Source organism: Petaurus breviceps, unplaced genomic scaffold (assembly GCF_028583685.1).
Source record: "Petaurus breviceps papuanus isolate PSGF00001 unplaced genomic scaffold, PetGlider_PUasm1.0 186, whole genome shotgun sequence".
NCBI classification, from domain to species: domain Eukaryota; kingdom Metazoa; phylum Chordata; class Mammalia; order Diprotodontia; family Petauridae; genus Petaurus; species Petaurus breviceps.
The window spans coordinates 56,662,637-56,668,007 of NW_027185798.1; the positions used below are offsets into that span (position 1 = coordinate 56,662,637).

General features: G+C 38.4%; 1 long non-coding RNA gene across 2 annotated transcripts in view; it reads right to left on the bottom strand.

Annotated features, from left to right (window-relative positions):
* LOC138162938 (uncharacterized) overlaps positions 1-4,745 on the bottom strand; it is a 1,121,756-nt gene extending 1,117,011 nt beyond the window's left edge. Inside the window, exon 1 of one of the 2 annotated variants that reach the window (XR_011168755.1) lies at positions 4,386-4,745. This is a non-coding gene — a long non-coding RNA (uncharacterized lncRNA). The remainder of the gene's footprint in view (positions 1-4,385) is intronic. The other variant, XR_011168754.1, reaches the window with a different exon arrangement.
* Positions 4,746-5,371: the final 626 nt, after the last annotated feature.

Genomic DNA, 5,371 nt, shown 5'->3' on the forward strand with positions numbered 1-5,371 from the left:
ATATATATATATATATATATATATATATATGTGTGTGTGTGTGTGTGTGTGTGTGTGTGTGTGTATTTAAACATTTCATTTTAAAACTTTGAATTCTAGATTCATTCCCTTCCTCCCTTGTCACCCACCCTTACTGGGAAGATAAATAGTTCAGTATAGGTTGTACATGTGAAGCTAATGAAAAACAATAACAGTAGATATACTGTAAAAGACTGTCTATATGTCCCTCCCTCCTATCCCATCTCCCACTTCTTCTATTCTCTATGTTGATACCTTCCCTTTTCAAAAGTGGGTGCTTCCAACTGCCTTCCCCCTCAGGCTGCCCTCCCTTCCATCATCCCCCCTGTCATCCCCTTCTCCCCTACTCTCCTGTAGGGTGAGATATCCTATTAAGTGATTATTTCATTCCCTCCCTGAGTCAAATTCAATGAGAATAAGGTTGGCCTGTTCCCTTTTGCCTTCCTATTCTTCCCCTCCTTTGTAACAATTTTCTCTTGCCTCTTCTATATGAGATAGTTTACCTCATTCTGTCTCTCCCCACCTCCTCTCATTATATTCCTCTCTCTCCTCTTAATTTCACCTTTTAAGTATCATCCCTTCCTGTTAAATTGGTCCTATGCCCTCTATCTATGTACACCTATAAACATATATACGCATATTCACATATGTATTCATATGCCCATGTACCCTCATATATAGACATATATATATTACATATGTATATGTATATATATATATATATTCCCTTCAACTATTTTCATAGTGACAAAAGTTTCATAAGTTACAATTACTGATTTTCCACATAGGAATGTTAATGGTTCAACTTTGATAAGTTCCTTGTGATTTCTTTTCCCTGTTTACCTTCTCCTGCTTCTTCTGCTTCTTGTATCTGAATTTTCTGTTCAACTCTGTTTTTTTCAGCAAGAATGCTTGAAAGTCCTCTATTCCTCTGAATGACAACATTTTCCCCTGAAACATGATACTTAGTTTTTCTGGGTAGGTGATTCGTGATTTTAATCCCAGCTCCTTTGACCTCCAAAATATCATATTCCAAGCCCTTCGATCCCTCAGTGTAGAAGCTGCCAGATCCTGGGTTATCTTGATTGTGTTTCCACAATATTCAAATTGTTTCTTCCTGGCTCTTTGTAATATTCTCTACTTGATCTGGGAATTCTGGAAACTGACTATAATATTCCTAGGAGTTTTCTTTTTGGGATCTTTTTCAGGAGGTGATTGGTGGATTCTTTCAACCTCTGTTTTGCCCTCTTTTTCTAAAACATCAGGGTGGTTTTGTTTGATAACTTCCTGGAGGACGATTTCCAGGTTCTTACTTTGATCATGGCTTTCAGGTAGACCAATAATTTTTAAATTATCTCTCCTGGATCTATTTTCCAGGTCAGTGATTTTTCCCATGAGATATAGCACATTGCCTCTATTCTTTCATTTGTTTGGATCTGTTTAACAGCATTTTGATTTTTCATGAAGTCATAAGCTTCCATTTGCTCCAATATAATTCTGAAGCAATGACTCTCCTCAGTGAGATTTTGAGATTCTTTTTCCATCTGAAAAATTTGTCTTTTTAAGGCATTCTTCTCCTCATTGATTTTTTTGGGCCTCTTTTGCCAATTGAGTCAGTCTGTTTTTTAAGGTATTATTTTCCTCAGTCAGGCTGTTGACCCTCATTTTAAATTTTCTTGCATCACTCTCATTTCTCTTCCCATTTTTTCCTCCACTTCTCTTAAGGTCCTCTGTGGCCTGTAACCAGCTCATAATTTCCCTTGAAGCTTTTGGTGCAGGAGGTCTGACTTCACTGTCTTCCTCCTGTTCCATGCTTTGCTCCTTTTTGTCCCCCAAATAGGAGTCTAATGTTAGAATCTTCTGTCTACTTTGTTTCCTTTGCCTGGTCATGGCACTCCACATTCACTTGACCCCTGGGCTTTTCGCCACAGTAGGATTCTGCCACCAGACAGGGCAGCTTTCATCCCAAATGCTGGGGTTTTCTCGGTTGCCGGAGGTATTAGATGGGTGCCCTCTCTGAGGCCTCCATATGCTCTGGCAAGCAGGACACACATCCCAGGAACGCCACCCTAGACTGCAATCCAGATCCAAGCAGTTTAAAGCAAGAGCAATTACCCCTCAGACCAGTTGCTTGGTCTCCCTACACTCTGCAGGCCAGGAGCTGAAGCTGCCAGGTGGCGCTGACTGGCTGTGCTGGGCGTCTCAGCTGCTTCTCGCCCCAGGGGCAAAAGCCAACACATTGCCACTTTCTGGGTCCCAAAGTCCACACTGCACTGACCTCTCACTTTTTCCTTCACATCTATGTGTTGATAGTTCTGGAAAAGGCCACAGCTGCTGCTGATCTGGAATCCCTCTGACTGGTGGATTTAGCTCCCACAGCATTGTGCTGGCTGATTCCTGCTGGCCTTCTGGTCTGTCCTCAGTGGTAGGTTAGCTTCTCTGAGTCATTTTTTGAGTTCTTCAGCTCCAAAATTTATTCAGAGTCCGTTTTTACATTGATTGGGGAAGGTGGAAGCCAGAGCTGCGGGGAGGTCATGCTTCTACTCCGCTATCTTCTCTCCACCCCCTAAGCTATCACTCTTTGCAGATGATATAATGATATACTTAGAGAATCCTAGAGAATCAAGTAAAAAACTACTTGAGACAATAAATAAATTTGGTAACATTGCAGGATATAATATAAACCCACATAAATACTCGGCATTCCTATATATTTCTAATGAAATTCAACACCAAGAGATAGAAAGAGATATCACATTTAAAGTTACTGTAGACATTAAAAAGAAACTTGGGAATCTACCTGGCAAAACCAACCCAGGACCTATATGACCACAACTACAAAACACTTTTCACACAAATAAAGTCAGATCTAACTAATTGGAAAAATATCAATTGCTCATGTCTGGGTCAAGCTAATATAATAAAAAAGACAATTTTGTCTAAATTAAATTATATGTTTAATGCCATACCAATCAATTTATCAAAAAACTACTTTATAGAGCAAGAAAAAAAATAATAACAAAATTCATTTGGAAGAATAAACGGTCCAGAATATTAAGGGAATTAATGAAAAGAAAAGCTAGGGTAGGTGGACTAGCTATATCAGGTTTTAATCTGTATTATAAAGCAGCAGTCATCAAAACTACTTGGTACTGGCTGAGAAATAAGAGTAGTGGATCAATGGAATAGATTAGGCAAATGAGATTCGGCAGTCAATGACTATAGTAATCTATTGTTTGATAAACCCCAAGACACCAGTTTTTGGGATAAGAACTCACTACTTGACAAAAACTGCTGGGAAAACTGGAATATAGTATAGCAGAAACTGGGCATAAACCATTACCTAACACCATATAACAAAATCAAGTCTAAATGGATGCATGATCTAGGTATAAAGTTTGATACTGTAAGCAATGTTGGAAAACAAGGAATAGTTTACCTGTCAGATTTGAGGACAGGGGGATACTTTATGACTAAACAAGAATTAGAGAGCATTAAAAAAGGGAAAATGGATAATTTTGATTACATTAAATTGTAAAGTTTCTGTGCAAACAAAGCCAATGTAAACAAGATTAAGAGGTAGGTGGGAAACTGGGAAATAATTTTTACAACCTATGTCTCTGATAAGGACTCATTTCTAAAATATATAGAGAATTGAGCCAAATCTACAAGAATACAAGTCATTCCCCAATTGATAAATGGTCAAAGGATATGAACAGGCAATTTTCAAAGAAAGAAATTAAAGCTATCTATAAGCACATGAAGAAATGCTCTAAATCACTATTGATTAGAGAAATGCAAATCAAAGCAACTCTGAGGTACCACATTTCACCAGTCAGATTGGCTAAGATGACAAAACAGGAAAATGACAAATGCTGGAGAGGATGTGGACAAATTGGAACACTAATGCATTGCTGGTTGAGTTGTGAACTGATCCAACCATTCTGGAAAGCAATCTAGAATTATATCTAAAGGGTTATAAATAATTTCATACCCTTTGACCCAGCAATACCACTTCTAGTGTTGTATCCCAAAGAGATCATAGAAGTGGGGAAAAGACCCATATGTACAAAAATATTTATAGCAGCTTTTTTGTGGTAGCATAGAATTAGAAATTAAGGGAGTGCTTATCAATTGGGGAATGGATGAAAAGTTGTGGTATATGCATGTTATAAGATTCTATTTTGCAATAAGAAATGAGGAGCAAATGTACTTCATATTTACCTGGAGAGGCTTATGTAGCAGCAAGCACCCCAGTGTCCCCAGGGTGCCTGCTCACACAGATTCTTGGATCTGCTTTGTTAAAGGAAAGCAACTCAAAATGGGTTAACAAGCTTACTTTAATCAGTCAGACATATATCGTTTACCTTGTTCAGGAGAAAAGGTCAGCACACTGAACCTCAAAGTATACAGGCATAATTATCAAGACAGAAACATCAAGTAGACAGATTTCCAAACTGTCCAACCATTACATCCATACCCAGTCAACATCTGGGTTTCCACATTCTGGGTTTTTCAAAGCCGGGGGACTCTCAACAACGGCTTCCCAGAATTCAGATCAAATCACAGAACACTTCTCAAAGTGAGTCCCAAAACAAAGCTACACATCAGGGCTTATATAGCCTTCTCCTGGCTCAGAGAATGTAACAACCTTTTGGACCCACTGGCCAATCAAAAAGTATCAACTGAAAAACAAGCCTCCCACCCCAGTCTCCAGGTGCACTTTAGCCTAGGGGCAGGGAAGATCTTTAAATTTGCATTTCCATTACAGCTTATATGAACTAATGCTGAGTGTGAAGAGTAGAGCCAGCAGGAATTTGTACACAATTACAGACTCAACATATGTGTAACGACCAACTTTCATAAACTGGACTCTTCTCAGCAATCCAGAGACATAAGTCAAACCCAAAAGACTCATGATGGAGAGAAATGTTTACATCCAAAGAAAAAACTGCGATTGAACCCAGATTGAAGCAAACTACCTGCCCTTTTTCGTAATCTTGTTTTGTTTTGTTTCCTCCTTCCCATTCTTCATTCCATCTGTTACAATCCTTCTTTATAGCCTGACTAATGCCTAATATGAAAGTATTTGCAGATACTATACTTGATTGTATGCCACCATGGGGGGGTAGGGAGAGAAAATTTGAAACTCAAGGAATTGTAGAAATGAATCTTGTAAACTAAAAGTACACAAATTAATAAAAACCAAAAAAAAATCACTAGACCTTACAATGCCCTCAAGCTACCATCTTATATATTTCTTGAGAAATGAAAATCATCATCATCATCATCATAATCTATCCTCACTGTCCCAATTTCCTCCACTCTTATCTTTCAAACCTTTACAAACTGC